The sequence below is a fragment of the Miniopterus natalensis genome, chromosome 1 (genome assembly GCF_054644295.1).
Source record: "Miniopterus natalensis isolate mMinNat1 chromosome 1, mMinNat1.hap1, whole genome shotgun sequence".
Taxonomy (NCBI): Eukaryota; Metazoa; Chordata; class Mammalia; order Chiroptera; family Miniopteridae; genus Miniopterus; species Miniopterus natalensis.
This window is the reverse complement of record NC_142081.1, coordinates 50,083,533-50,097,590: the sequence shown is the minus strand read 5'-3', so window position 1 is coordinate 50,097,590 and position 14,058 is coordinate 50,083,533. Positions and strand designations below refer to the sequence as shown.

Below are 14,058 nucleotides of genomic sequence, written 5' to 3'. Positions count from 1 at the left end.
GCTTAAAAGCTACAAAGTAACAAAGTGATCCCTTCAAAGTCGAAATCGTATTTTTAATGCATAAATCTAAAACAATATAGTCAATTAAAGGCAACAGGACACAGAGAGAGGGACATCAGGCGAGTCAATTAGAAAGACCAGCGCTTGGCTGGTGCAATGGTTCCTTTTGTCACACAGACCACGGCCGAGGAACACTTTTCACGCATTTTGGTTCTCCATCAAGTTCAAACTATGGTACCAACTAGCTAAACAATGCCCTATAAAAATAAGTTTTAAAATACAGCACGAATACACTGCAAATGATAATAAAGAGGGCTGGTGTTTTCCACGGTAGGTCTCCAGAAAACTTGTCATGAGGCATTATTTTCTGAGTAGGAGTTATGAACAGAAACAGAAGCTATCACAGGAATATAAAATTTCCTATAAGCACATTACAACCGCTGGTTCCATTAGAGAAAACACAGACTCAAGTTTCCACATTTTCCCACAAGTTGTAATACTGGTCTAAATCATCTCCATAAGGAACATATTTCCATATTGCATTTATTCACAGAATCCTTTCTCAGGAAAAGTGGACATTGACTTCATGAGAAAAACCCGGTGGATAACGAAACGAAGCCAGCCTGCAACAATAAAACTGTCATGCTTACTTGTCTGAAGTCAAATGATATAAATATGTATATTATTGACTACTTTGGGAATTTTGCCTCTCACAAATTGCTGTGGTAAACACTACTACTGTCTCCTCAGGTCTCGGTAACACACATGACATTTATAAGCCATAAAGGCAATAAAAGAAAATATATATTTATAAGTCATGCATGAAATGATATGTTTGCTCGCACAGGAGAGCGAGCTGGGACACCGTTCCCAGCCCTCCGTGAGAGATGAGAGAGCAAATGTACAGGCTGAGGCCTGTGTTACTCACATTCCCTCAGCGACACAAGGGGAGCTGCCCAGGCCAGAGGCAGCTTCAGTAGGGCTCCCACCTCCCACCTCCCACCTCCCACCTCCTCGTCTCGTTTTCATGCAGTGGGCATAGCCTTGGCAATCACAACCTGCGGCTCGCATATGCACGCTTTCAAGGAGACTAGTAGCGTCTGGTTCAAACAGTCTCTTCAGACACTTTCAGCACCCCTCTCGGAATGGACAGTACTCTCGGTGCCATGAAGTGCGAGCTTGGATTCCCTGCATCTCTAAAACCTCTTGTTTTGGAATATGAGAAAAAAATATAGGAAACTCTGACTTTGAAATAAATAAACCCAACTTTTCATGTTGTATATTTGAATTTTCTGGAAAACAAAAAAATGAAAGTAGGTACCATGTCTATTTTATTGACCTCTATATGCCCTGGGCCATAGAAGGTACTCTTGAAGGATTTGTGGAATGAATGAATGAAGAAATGAATGAGGCAGGGGTACCATGCCAGGCATCCGCCTGAGCCAAGAGGATATGTGCTTCGAACTATCGTCAACTGATCCATTCAGTCTCTTGTTTAGGCCCGCTTGAGACAAAGGATGCTTATTTGTAAAATGGTGGTCTGGGTTATTCTATGCCTTGGAAGGAGAAACAGGACACATAGGGCCTAAGTAGTTATTGGTGAAGCTGCCTTTCATTTAATTTTCCTTAGTTTAGATCATACTTACAGATTGTTTTAGAATCCAAATATTTTTGTGAAGTGTTTCATTGGGATAATTAAACGCATCAAAATTTCAGAATACTAGGACACTGGTCAAAATTTCTTGGCCTGTTTTAATAATTTTTTAATTCTATGCATTTTGTTAATTTTCTGAAATATTTATCTTGGTATTTATAATAGGGAATTAATCCTAGAGTGAAATCTATTACTAAGAGCCAATGAGGTAGAACCTGTGTTTATTTGAACAAATGCATAGCACTTATCTCACGCATTGTTCTTTCATAATTCCAAATGTTCACCCATTCATTTGTTCATTCCTCCAACGAGACCCTGTTCTAGACACAGGGGCCTCAAAGGGGAAGAGGGCATGGCATTAGAACAGCAAAGTAAATACCTGCAACCCCTTATAGTGGCAATAAAGTGGCCCAGGGTGAACAAACACCCCAAACCTCTCAAGAAAGCCAGAAGGTTAGATGTAGTTTTTAGCTACACGATCTTCATTAAACTCACATGAGTGGGAGCCATGCAGCTATTTTTGTCTTCAGCACTGATGTTGAAGGGCGCGGATTATGTGGGGGTAGGAGAGTGGAATGAGGGCTATTCTTCAGATATTTTGCTTAGTTACACTTTAGCTTTCAAATTTGAGATGGTAAAAGATTTGCCATTTTTACTGGTAACTTATAGAGTAACCAATTAAATTTACTGCAAAAGGAATACCTGCATTCCGTCCATTGGGAACAACCGGCCTTGGAAAGGTTAATTACTGCCATTCTCCTTTTTTTCTTTTTCTTTTTTGAGAGGCTAATCTTTGCAATTGTTCTTTTGGGTGTTTCCTGTGATGTTTCATCGTTAAACTCTGACATGATGTGTGACCAAGGCTTCTCTAATGAATCATTTCAAAAACGATGAAATCAACAAGTATTGATTTAGTGCTTATTATGGATAGAGCTCCTTGCTAGACAATGTGAGGGGCAACAAAGCAAAGGCACTTCTCAGGTGCCCTCGTACAACTTGTGATCTAGTTGAGGTATAATTAAAAGTAACTAGTGGGAGCATTAAAGAGAATATTTCAAGAGTGCTATGGTTTTTAGGAAGGCAGAGGCGATTCCCCTGCAAGAGGGTGGTCCAGAAGTGAAATTTGAATTAGACCTTCTTGAGGGGAAAGCCTAGCCCAATGGGAGCTCATTCAGGCAAAAGAAAAAGTTGTGATCCTGGCCGTTATGACCAAAGAAATATATTAGCCTAGTGCCACAAATATATTTAACAGAATGCTGCTGCCTACTTTTGTATATATTTTTAATGAATTCTCTTTGAGCTTTTTCTGAATTGCTGTTGTGGCTAATTCTTCTCACCTGTAGAAGTTAGTTATAGACAGGTTTTTCCTAGCCCTAGATAGTCAATAATTTGATCTTTACAGATGGTGGGCCCATTTATCACAGTAAGTTGTCCTTTCACTATACATATTGACTTTTATTTATCAATACCAAAGTCCATTTGTAGCTCATCACTAAAGTTCTTGGATATTTTCAGTAGTTTTTGAAGATGCATTTTAGAGCTTGGCAGAGAGATACTTTTGACATCAATATAGTGCAAACGGTTGCTAGGCTCACCCTTAACTTAAAATCAACTGTTTATTTCCTCTGTAATGGATTCTGAAATAGTCTGTATTTGGGGGGTGAGGGACAAAAACGATGAACTCTTCTTGACAGTTCTACCACTGAAAGATGTAGGGCTCTTCCATTTACTCATCACACAACTCAAAATATTGACAACTGAAAGGCCAGTTTTCTAAATATCTTTGTAATATCTTTGGTAGCTAGATAGAGGGAGAAGTCCATATACTTTGTATGGATGTGTCTGACTATGTGGCCTGTGTTTACTGAGTGTAATTCTAATCCTAAACAAATGAACGGTTCAACTGCAGAAATATGAAATCGGTAGTTTTAAAACCACATAAAATTCATGAGCCTAGGGACTTTAAAAAAAAAAAAGGATACCTAATGAGAAAACCCAGAAGATTGCATGACAATGACTCTATAGAAGAATTTAGTATAAAAAAAATGTGTTGACAGGGTCATCAATTCTTATGCCCCTTCACCTCTCTCTAGTCTCTATTTTGGTTTTGGTTAACCTGTAAAAATTCCACCTTTCCTTTCCAACTCATTTGCAAATAGATGGAATGAACTCTTAAAGGTGGCTCGCTAGGCAGCAAACAACTTTAAGAAATATGCCCTCACCCCCAAAAGAGGATGACCACTGACAAAAAAATCTCCATCTCCTTCTGCAAATAGCAACTTGTCTTTCCAAACTAGGCCAGTATGTAGTATATGTAGAGCCCTTGTTAAAAATCCATATCGTTTACAGTGTGAATAAAATCTGCAGCCCAAATAACGCTTTCAATACAATGACTTGTATATGATTTAAAAATAGATCCCATTCATCATATGTATGGAATTTTTGGAAGTATTGTAGATATTAATAGGAAAATCATTAATAAAAACACATAACATTTTGAAATATTGGTCAACTGAACAGAATAAATCACTGTAGTAGCAGATAAAACTCAGACAAAAATCTTAATCACGCCTTTAAAATAATGTAGAGTTTGCAGAGGTCAGGAAAGACTAAAACATGGCTCAGATTTGTGGAAAGTCCTGAGTTCAAATCTACTAGCTCAATATGCTGGCCAAGAGGCTCACTCCCTTGGTTGATAATTTAGGTCTCTTCCCAGTCTTACTTGGGATGAGTCAGTATGAAATCAGCTAAAAAACAAACATATAAAAAATTTTCCAGAGGCTTACAAGAAAAAAAGAAAACCACATTAAATTCAAGGAGAAGACTAATGTCATACTCACAGATCACAAAAGACTGCAATGTATTTTAAGTTAGATGGAGGTATAATCAGTGAAAGTACTTTAAGTGATAACACAAATTTGTAAACAAAGAGGACATTATTTGAACAGACTCCTAATTTAGTTTACAAAGTGGTTCTTTCTGGACAGATGTCTCACCAGGAAAACATCTCTAGCTAAAGAGCTTTGTACATATTACCCCTATTTTAAAAATATCTCTACTGAGATAACCAAGTGATAGGACCTCTTGATTCTGTTTGAATAGCAGTAGCTACATCCTGTAGCAGACGTCAGGCTTGCTTTCAGTCTCCAGCATAGTCTCGAAACTGGGGGAAAAAACAACATATAGAGATGCCCAGAATTAAATAGAATATCTGATGCTTCTTTATAGCTAAGTGATAACCATTTTATGAATGAGTTCAGCTAGATGAGTTAACATTTGACTTGTATGTTTTTGATATCTTCCTGTAGTAGTGCTCTGCCATGGAATAGTTTGTTCTGGATGACATTTTCTAGTATAAATTGCTTTAAGGATGATATTTTTTTAATTGATAAAGAAATAAACTTTCCAAAATGCTATGAAGAGTAACTATTATTTTGGTATTCTTACCAAATGTATATAATTGAAGTTATTGTACTTAAGTATTTTTGGGTATATATATCTCACAGGGTAAAATTGATTATTGAGTGTAAGGAAAAAAATGTTTGTCTATAGCTAACTTCTAGAGGTGAGATGAGTGGCTAGATTACCCAGCTAATTTAGGGGAAGATAAATGTGCATGAGAAAGAGGTATTAATTGTTTACTCAATCTTTTAAAGCACTACTTATTCCTCTTAGATACAGAAATTCCTCTCTTATCCAGGGTGTTTGGGCAATGGGCTGCTTGGTAAGGCTGATGAAAAAAGCAAGGGCATCTCTAGCCTAAAGCGAGGAACAAGGCAGGTACTCCGAGTACTTAGGAAATGGCTGAGTGAAACTGGTAACAAGGGTTTCTAAGAGTTTTAAAAAGCAATGATTATGTTCACTTGTAGTTTAAGGGAGAAATCGTAAGGTCAGGCCTAGGGTTTATAGTTCAAACACACTCATACACCCCAAGTTATTAATTTATTAATAATTAATTATTAATGCCACAGTCTACGTAATGAGGGAGACCCTGTCTGTCCTATTTCTGAATGGGAAATAAAATTCCTCATTGTGTGTAGCACTCAAATGTATGTATTAATTTAAACAAAAATGAGTATCAATAATTTTATTATAGCTATGAACTTCTGAGTTTCTGGTGGGTGGGGGGGTCAGGTTAGTTGTACTGGAATAAAGTTCACTTAATAGGACCCAGAACATCTGTTTTTGAATTCCACCTCTACTCATAACAGTGTGACCTTGAGCATGTCATTTCACGTTCCTGGAATTTTGTTAATAAAATGAGACAGTTGGAGTTGGACTGGACAACCTCCTTGACATTTTCTGGCTCTGAGACTCAAATTTGCTGCCAGTTCAGAATCCAACACCAACCAACTACTCAATATATCACTGAACGGGATACTGAGAGCATAAGTGGCTACTATACTAGCCTTGTAAATAATGAGGACTTCTGCGGCCCTTTCTGAATTAAGTGAGATTGTTATTTTCTTACAGGTGGCGATGTCCAATCTCACTGAGGGGAAGAAGAAATCAGGGCAGCTTCAGAGAGGTACTTGGGTAGCTGCAATGCCAGGGTGAGGCAGCCCTATGAAAAAATGACCAAGAAAGGACTGAGGCTACAGTGCGGCTTCTCCTGAGAACTAACGAGGGGAGCCCTTGGCAGAGAATAGCATCCAGGAGATGTTTAACAATGGTGCAAAAAAATGTTTAAAACCAAACCTTACTTTTCTTAGAATCACATTTATGCTCTTAGTTCCTTTAAGCAAGCCCTCCCATCATCAATTTGGCAAATATGAATTTCAGTACAAGATAAATCATCCTAACCCATGTTAATTGGGACCATGTAATAATTGCAAGAAACGCAACTGCAGTGGACCAGCCCTGGCCTGGCTGCTAGATGGTCTGGGCTCTTCTAAGGACTGGTTCCATCTGGGCTTCAGGGCTCCAGGCACGAAGAAGTTCTCAATTATTATTTGTCGAATGAACAGACAGGCTTATGGAGAGGTGTGGCGTTCCTATGGAATTGTATTTTCCTCAAGTCAAATCTCTTAAAAGGAGAATCAGTGGAGTCCCATCTCTTTCTATTCCTTTTACTTGTCAAGACAGGGCCTAGGAAGTCATTCGTCTTAGTCAGCCCAGCATGAAAAACAACTCTAATCAAATTATTTAAACTCTCAGGCTGAAACAGACTGTGGAGACATATTGGATGTAGGGTGGGGAGAGTACGAAAAAGGAAATGTGTAAGTCGAGAGGTAGGAAGGGAAAATAACAGGAAATGATGCAACTCTTTCTCCTTTCGGCTGCATTCTCTGGCCCCGCCAAAAGGGTAACTGTCAGAGTCACAATGAGGTTTCCCTGAATTTCTGTATGTGCTCTTCAGGGTACCATTTCCTGGGCGAGCAGCGCTCTAAGGAGAGGTGATGAGTGGATGAGCATGCCCTCCTTCCTTTTTTTTAAACATCAAATAAAAATAATTTCTACTACGTTAGTCCCTGAGCATTTTCCTCAACATCAGTCCTTGAATTTACTGAGTAAATTAAGAGTGGAAATAACTCAGGAAAATATTACTTATATCATTCTCGCACTTAGCTATAATTTGGTAGAGAATTTCTAGATGCAGGAAATAAACTGGTCAAATCAGCAAGCTCAATCTCTGCTTTCTATTTTAAGCCATAGAGATAATTCTTCAAGACAAAGGGACTCAGGAACATCTGATGTGAAAGGACCCCTTCATCACTAAAAGGAAGTACAGGTGCTGAGTGAGTTCTAAGAATGTACAGAAGTTAACTCCCACACTCTTCATGCAGTTTGGCTTTTCTGAAAAAGTCACTGGACTTTTCTCATAAGGGCCAAATACGATGGTAAATACAGAAGCGCATTAATTTTACTGTTCAGAAGTTCAAGAAGTTGAAAGCAGGAACAGATTCCAAAGAAGAAAACAAATAGATCCCCACGTATTGATAAATTGAGGAATAGAGAGTAAAGGGAGAATCCTAAGACGAATTTACAGTAAACGTCCCAGCTTGCATTTGAAAACTTAGAAGAAAGTCAGGGAAACAGAAGAGATCTTTCACTCACAAGAGCATCAAGCTAGCATTGAGATTAGAGATAAAAATCATTTACATACACGTAACATAAGGATGCGCGGCACAGGGCAATTTAAACCACAGCGAAGTCTCCAGTTACCCAGGAGAAAAAATACCAAAAACGCTTTCCTCTTGCCTGGGAGGGAGACCCTGTTACGGGGCGCGACCCGGGAACCTGGGAGAGCAGCAGCTTTGCACGGGCCTGGGAGGGCTGGCCGGCAGCCGCAGGCCCCAGCCGAGAGCCGCCCCATCTCCAGGGAAAACCTCTGTCTCACATGGCTAGTCAAGTGTCAGAGCACTTTTATCTCCTAGATAGGAAATGGAAAATAAGAAAATCAAATTATCTGGACTATGCCTTCAATTTCTAGTTCTTCGTCAACATTAAGAAGGATGCGAGGAAGAACAGGTCTAAGTTACTACACTACTTTGTATCATTAGTCTTGGTTACTCTGAATGTGATTTATTTTTATTTGAGTAATATCAAAATGGTACAGTAGTGTACTTGAGAACTTGCTGAAATTGAATGGAAGACATGCTTGGATGTTGATAATGTGATTTACGGCTGTATTACAATGTACTCAGCAGCGAGCGTCACTCTCTTGCACTCCACACCCAGCACACGCCCTTGGGCCAGACGCAGAAAGCAGAGGTGGCCTGTTGGAATTGATATGCTTCTTATGGCCATGCATATAAAATGCAGCCACTTATTTCAAAATATGAATTTTGCTGGGGGATAAATAATCAAAAGATGCCTTCTCAAATCCTTATATGTCACTGCATAACAGTCAGTATTTGTACTAATATCTCTAAGAGACATAAAGGGAGGGACGGAAATGGGGGACATCGGTAATAGTTCAATAATAAATTTTTTTTAAAAAAAAGAGATGGCTGCTCAAAATATAGAAATGACCTTGACCTTGATAAGTAGTAGAGAGTCTCATTTGGGTACAAGACAAATCAGTGGCATCTATAAATAAAGGATAAGAGAAACACACCTAAAGAAAACAAAGTTTTAAAGAGGGCAGGAAGGAGGGGGGTGGGTGGAAGTGGGAGAGGGTTTAGGGGGATAAATGGTGATGAAAATAAAATAAAATAAAATTAGTAAAAATTAAATTAAGAGCAATTATGATGTGGATAAAGGGAAATAAGTGACTATAATCTAATGAGACATTCAGAAAACTAGGTTCAATACAAAAGAGATATCAGAGAGAACTAAGAAATAGGAAACAAAAGCTAAGAGACAAAGATTTTTATTTTACTTTTATTCTTTTAATCCTCACCTGAGGATATGTTTATTGATTTTAGAGAGAGAGGAAGGGGGGTAGAGAGAGAGAGAATCATTGATGTGAGAGAGAAACATCAATCAGTTGCCTCCTGCACATGCCTGGACTAGGAATCGAATCCACAGCTTTCTGGTGTACAGGACAATTCTCCAAGAAACTGAGCCACCTGGCCAGGGCCAAAAAGACACTTTTAAATAAGACAGTATAAAATAGTGCCCTAGATTAGTGTAAAATGCACCTCTTAATAAATTTTTATAAATCTTTTGGAAGAATACATGGTGAAATCTCCAGGATTCGAGAGGACACTCAGGTTTCCTGAATTGGAAATGTTAGACTGTTTATATTAACTACAGAAACAATTTCTAAGTCCAAATCAGTGGGAACACATGCTATATACATATATCAGTAAAGAAAATCTTGGGAAACATTTTTTAAAAACATGATCCAAAGTATATGTAACAAGAGCATGGCTCTTAGCTACCATTTGCTATGACTCAAGGACATTAGCTAATGTAAAACTGTAGGCAAATGGTTCACAGAAGGCTGGCACTTTAGAAAGGGGATGACCAACACAATAAACCAACAAGTGAGCCCAGGAGGCCTCTGCACCTGGAACCCTGGATGTGTCTCCAGTGCCTGCAGCCAATACAGGCTACAATGGAATTTAAGAGGCCAACTACAGGTCTGGGAGGTAGTGGGGGTCGGGAGAAGAGTTAATATAGTATGAGAATATCTCTGGAAGAAATTAGGAAGACCAAGACTTCAGTGTGGAAGTAAATCCAAAGAATAAAGTGACAGATATTTGTAAAATTGCCAAGAAGTTATATATACCTATGACTGCCATTTTCTAACCTTTAGTTCCTCCAACCCCTCAAGATTATTATACTCTCACCCTATTTTCCACGACCAGAGTCACCCCTCTATTTTAATAGCCTGATAAGACATGTCTTTCTCTCCAGTCATTCTTTAAACTGAGACAAGTCATATCCATAAAACCAAGGTTTAATCATATACAGCTTCTTTTTAGGAATACCTGCAATCACTTCTGTTGTCAGCAGTGAGGGATTCTGGAGCATGGAGCTGAGGGCCTTTCATGCTATAGCCTCAACTCACATCTAGAGGTTTCTCACGGGAGGCTGCCCCATCCTGCTCCCCCCCATCTTGGACACTGATATAAACTGTAGCTGGATGAGATGGGTCCTTGTCTCCTAGATATCCTATTTATTTTCCACATCGGTGCTTTCATGAAGATCACCAGCTTGTTATATCCTCTCACCCCAATCTCCAATTCTCTGCGTGCCAAAATACTCCTCCTTATTCAAGACTCAGCTCAAATGCCATTTTTCCCACCTACTAGTTAATGTTAATTTTTAGCCCCTCTTGTGTGTTCCTCAGCACTTTATTTGGCCTGATCTATTCCTCTTATCTCATTCTTTCATTCTCGAGCCTGACTATTTCAGTGGGCTACATTAATAAGGAAGAAAGATATTTTAGATACATCTTGAAATTTTGAGGCTGATATCATGAAGACAACTTTACAGTGGACACTCTAGTGTTGCAATCTCAAGACTGAGCTGGAAGAATCATAGGCCTGACCCAATGTGTCAATTTTCTGTCATCCTTAGCTTGTCTCAGACAGTTGGAAATCCATAGACAATATGCTTGTTCCAGAAACATGATGAGTCTCATGTTCACGGGACAGGTTCCTTATGGACAGGACAGCGATGGCTTGGGAAGTCTTTCTCTGTATTGAATGAGATTATGTAGACATTGGACGAGCCATGTTGAGCAAGATTGCTAGGTAGCTCAAAGTATCATTACAACACTCACTTTCCCATCCTTCAAAGAATTTTGTAAAATAAGAGTCACACATTGCAAAATATCATACCTATGCCCTACAACAGAAGGGAAAATTCACTGATTTTCACTCTCTTTTCCTTTCCTTCATAAATCATAAGGTTAAATTTACCCTAGGGATTTCATTTCTCTGAACTCAATGTACAGGCATAAAACAAATTTTGTTCTCACAGGACATCCCATTTTTGTTTCATTAGTTCAAGGAAAGGGTCACTCAATTTTTAAAGCATTTGGTTTGATCTTTGCTATGATTCATGCCATCTAACATCCATAGACATACTATATACTGAAATGTATCTTATATATAAAATGTGTCTCTGTGGACCCGGTAATGGTTGTACCTTCACATAAAGTACGCAAAAGCTACCTTACAGACGCATGAGTCTAGGAAAGGGGACCAGAAACAGAAAACACGCTTATTTGTTGAATAAACAATTTTTGTTTTGCCCAAGTTCTTATTCCTAGATTTTTTTTTCTTTTTATGAAAGACAAAATGCTTCCATGGAGATGGAGATGAAAATGCTCTCATAAATTTTCCCTAAATAGGAGACCTACATTTATTCTCATTCTATTTTATATATTTTTATTCTATGCTTAACCATCTCACTGATATTTAATTCTACAGAGAGGGAGGTGATAAAATTTTTTTATTAATGTAATAAAGGAAAAAGAAATAAAGATGATTTGCCATAATTTAACTAGATAAAATGAATTCTTGTGATCTTAATGTAGAACTAGACTATGTTCTCTAAAGAAATACTGAATTATGGAAGCATGATTTTTACATAATAGAACCATTTATACTTACCATTTAGTCATATTAAATAATAATTCTTACAGATCCGTTGGCTCATATGCTTTTTTGTCTCTAAATTCTTTCTATAGATCAGTTATGTGATTTTAAGAGCTGTTCTCATTCTATTGCTATTGAAGGGCTTTCCTGGTTCTCTAATAGTCAAAATTTATTTCCCATGTTGGGTATCTACGGGGAACCAACCACGATCATAGGCTTTGCATAGAATCTCCATCTCATCATGAATTAGAGAGCACAGATTTATTCCTAAACAAACAGATTTAGATTGAACTTGTTTTGCCAAATGACGGTGATTATCTTGTTTTAAAACCCAGAAGGTCTTGGAAGGCTCAGAGCAAGCACAGCACAGTTGGCACAGAATGACAGCTCCAGCAAGGAGGAAGCAGCTCTTTCCAGGGCATTCCTCTCATATTTTTCCTAGGAAAGAAGTCCAGCTTAGAGCCATTCCATACAGCCAGAGTAGGGAGGGAAACAAAATCCTTTCCATTTCATTGACGAATCTAAAGCACAGATCAAATTGGCCTTCTTTCAAGAATAAAAAGCCCCCCGTTCTGTGGAATAGAACCTCAGAGATTCCAACCCACATATGGCAGAAGACCCTGGCCTCCGGTCAGCAGGCTAGTTATCCATGGAAGTGGCTCAAGGCTGACACTCAGATTAACTGGTTCACACTAATTTACTTCACACAGTTTCCATTTATCTCCTAGAAGATCCCCTGGCAGCAGCTTATAATGGCATATCCTAGGATGCCTGCCTGCGCGCGTTTTTAAAGCAGCAGTGCCTGATGAATCCGAGCCCGGGAAACAGTTCGCAGACTGGGGAGTAGGTGCAATCAGAGGACATCAAGGGGCACAGCTGGGACTTGGTCGCTTGCTTGGCTGGCCTGAGCAACTGCGTCTGCTTTTCTGCTGACTGCTCACTGCCGTTGGGGCAAATCAGAGAGCCACTCCCCCTTTCCTTTACTACTCACCCTCCAAAGGAAAGGAGAAAAGAAAGTGCATCATCATCCAAGTAGCATGTGCAGATGCAGATGCAGGGAAGGCTAATTTGACCATTTAACCTTGACTCTTTAAATATGATGATATTGCTGATCTAGGTGAAACTGCAGCTAATAGTTCTAAGGTTAAGATGCTGGGTATTTAAACAAGGAAAATGTAGCTTAAAAAAAACCCCAAAACATAAAAATGACCTCAAAATTATTTTATTTACTTTCATCAATGAGATTCAAAGAGCTGGCTAAGATGCCATGAATGTGGGGCTAGTCGGTAACCACCTTGATGCTGGCTCCCTTGTGTCTACCATAGAGCTGGGAAACACTCGAAAGGTCTCAATGTTTGTGTCAAATGAATAAGTGGGTGGATGAGTGCACAACCAACCAAGTCACTGTATTCCATTTGACATTTTAGAAGTGTGGTGAACCACTCAATTTTTAAATTAAGGCATAAAATACTGAGAATCCTAATGATAACGTGGTCAGTATCCAAAGGCAGAAGGAATTAAGATCTTTTAATGGCAGTGAAACCAACAGAATTAAACAATAGCAATTCAGTGGCAAATCTACCAAAGCAGTAACAAAGCACATTTAGTACTTAGAAGGTTAAACACTGGGCTGCAGTCGCTGGTTGATGGAAAAGAGTAGGATTAAGGCTTTTGCATGAGAGCTTGACACGATCACGTTGTCTGCCTGCTGCCTTAAGCTTTGAAAAACAGCTGGGATCATCTTCTTATAAGCTCCAACTCAAAGATGTTTAAGCGGCCTCCAATCCAATTAAACAGGGGTAAATAGGAGGAAGAACTTTACTGGGCGCCATCATCACATTTTTTCTTAATGAAAAACAGCCTAATTGCAGGTTACACAGCGCCTTAATCTCACATTAAATCTAATAGATTGCTGATTTATACAGAGTGTGGCAGTCCCAGCTTTCTATATTGGTGTGCTTAATTTTAGGCCATTACCCTTTATTATGTGACTTGTAATCCTTAAAGCCCGTGATTGTGTCTGGATATTTGGCAAGGATTGTACTTGGCAATACACGGATTCTGCTTCTAAGAGTGATGATTTAATTGAAAGATATAGCATGATTAGATGTTGAAAGAATTACATATATTGCCTTTCTTTTGTAATTGGCTAGTTTCTTATAAACATTTCCTCCAACAAACACGGTTTAAGATCACTATTCACTTTTCGGACTGCTGAAGAAGACAGCTTGCACAACTGACAGACAAGTAGCTTATTGTTATGGAAATTCATCTATACTGAACAGACAGTTCAAGTAAAATCCTGGCTCATGTAGTCAGGTTACTCATTATTTTTGTGTCTCAGTTTCCACGTCTAAAATAATAGTAATAATGATTAATAGCAATAATTCTACTAGATGCATAGAA

General features: G+C 38.7%; 1 protein-coding gene across 3 annotated transcripts in view; it reads right to left on the bottom strand.

Annotated features, from left to right (window-relative positions):
• Nucleotides 1-14,058, bottom strand: part of WDR72 (WD repeat domain 72) — a 174,866-nt gene that overhangs the window by 6,700 nt on the left and 154,108 nt on the right. The window lies entirely within an intron of this gene.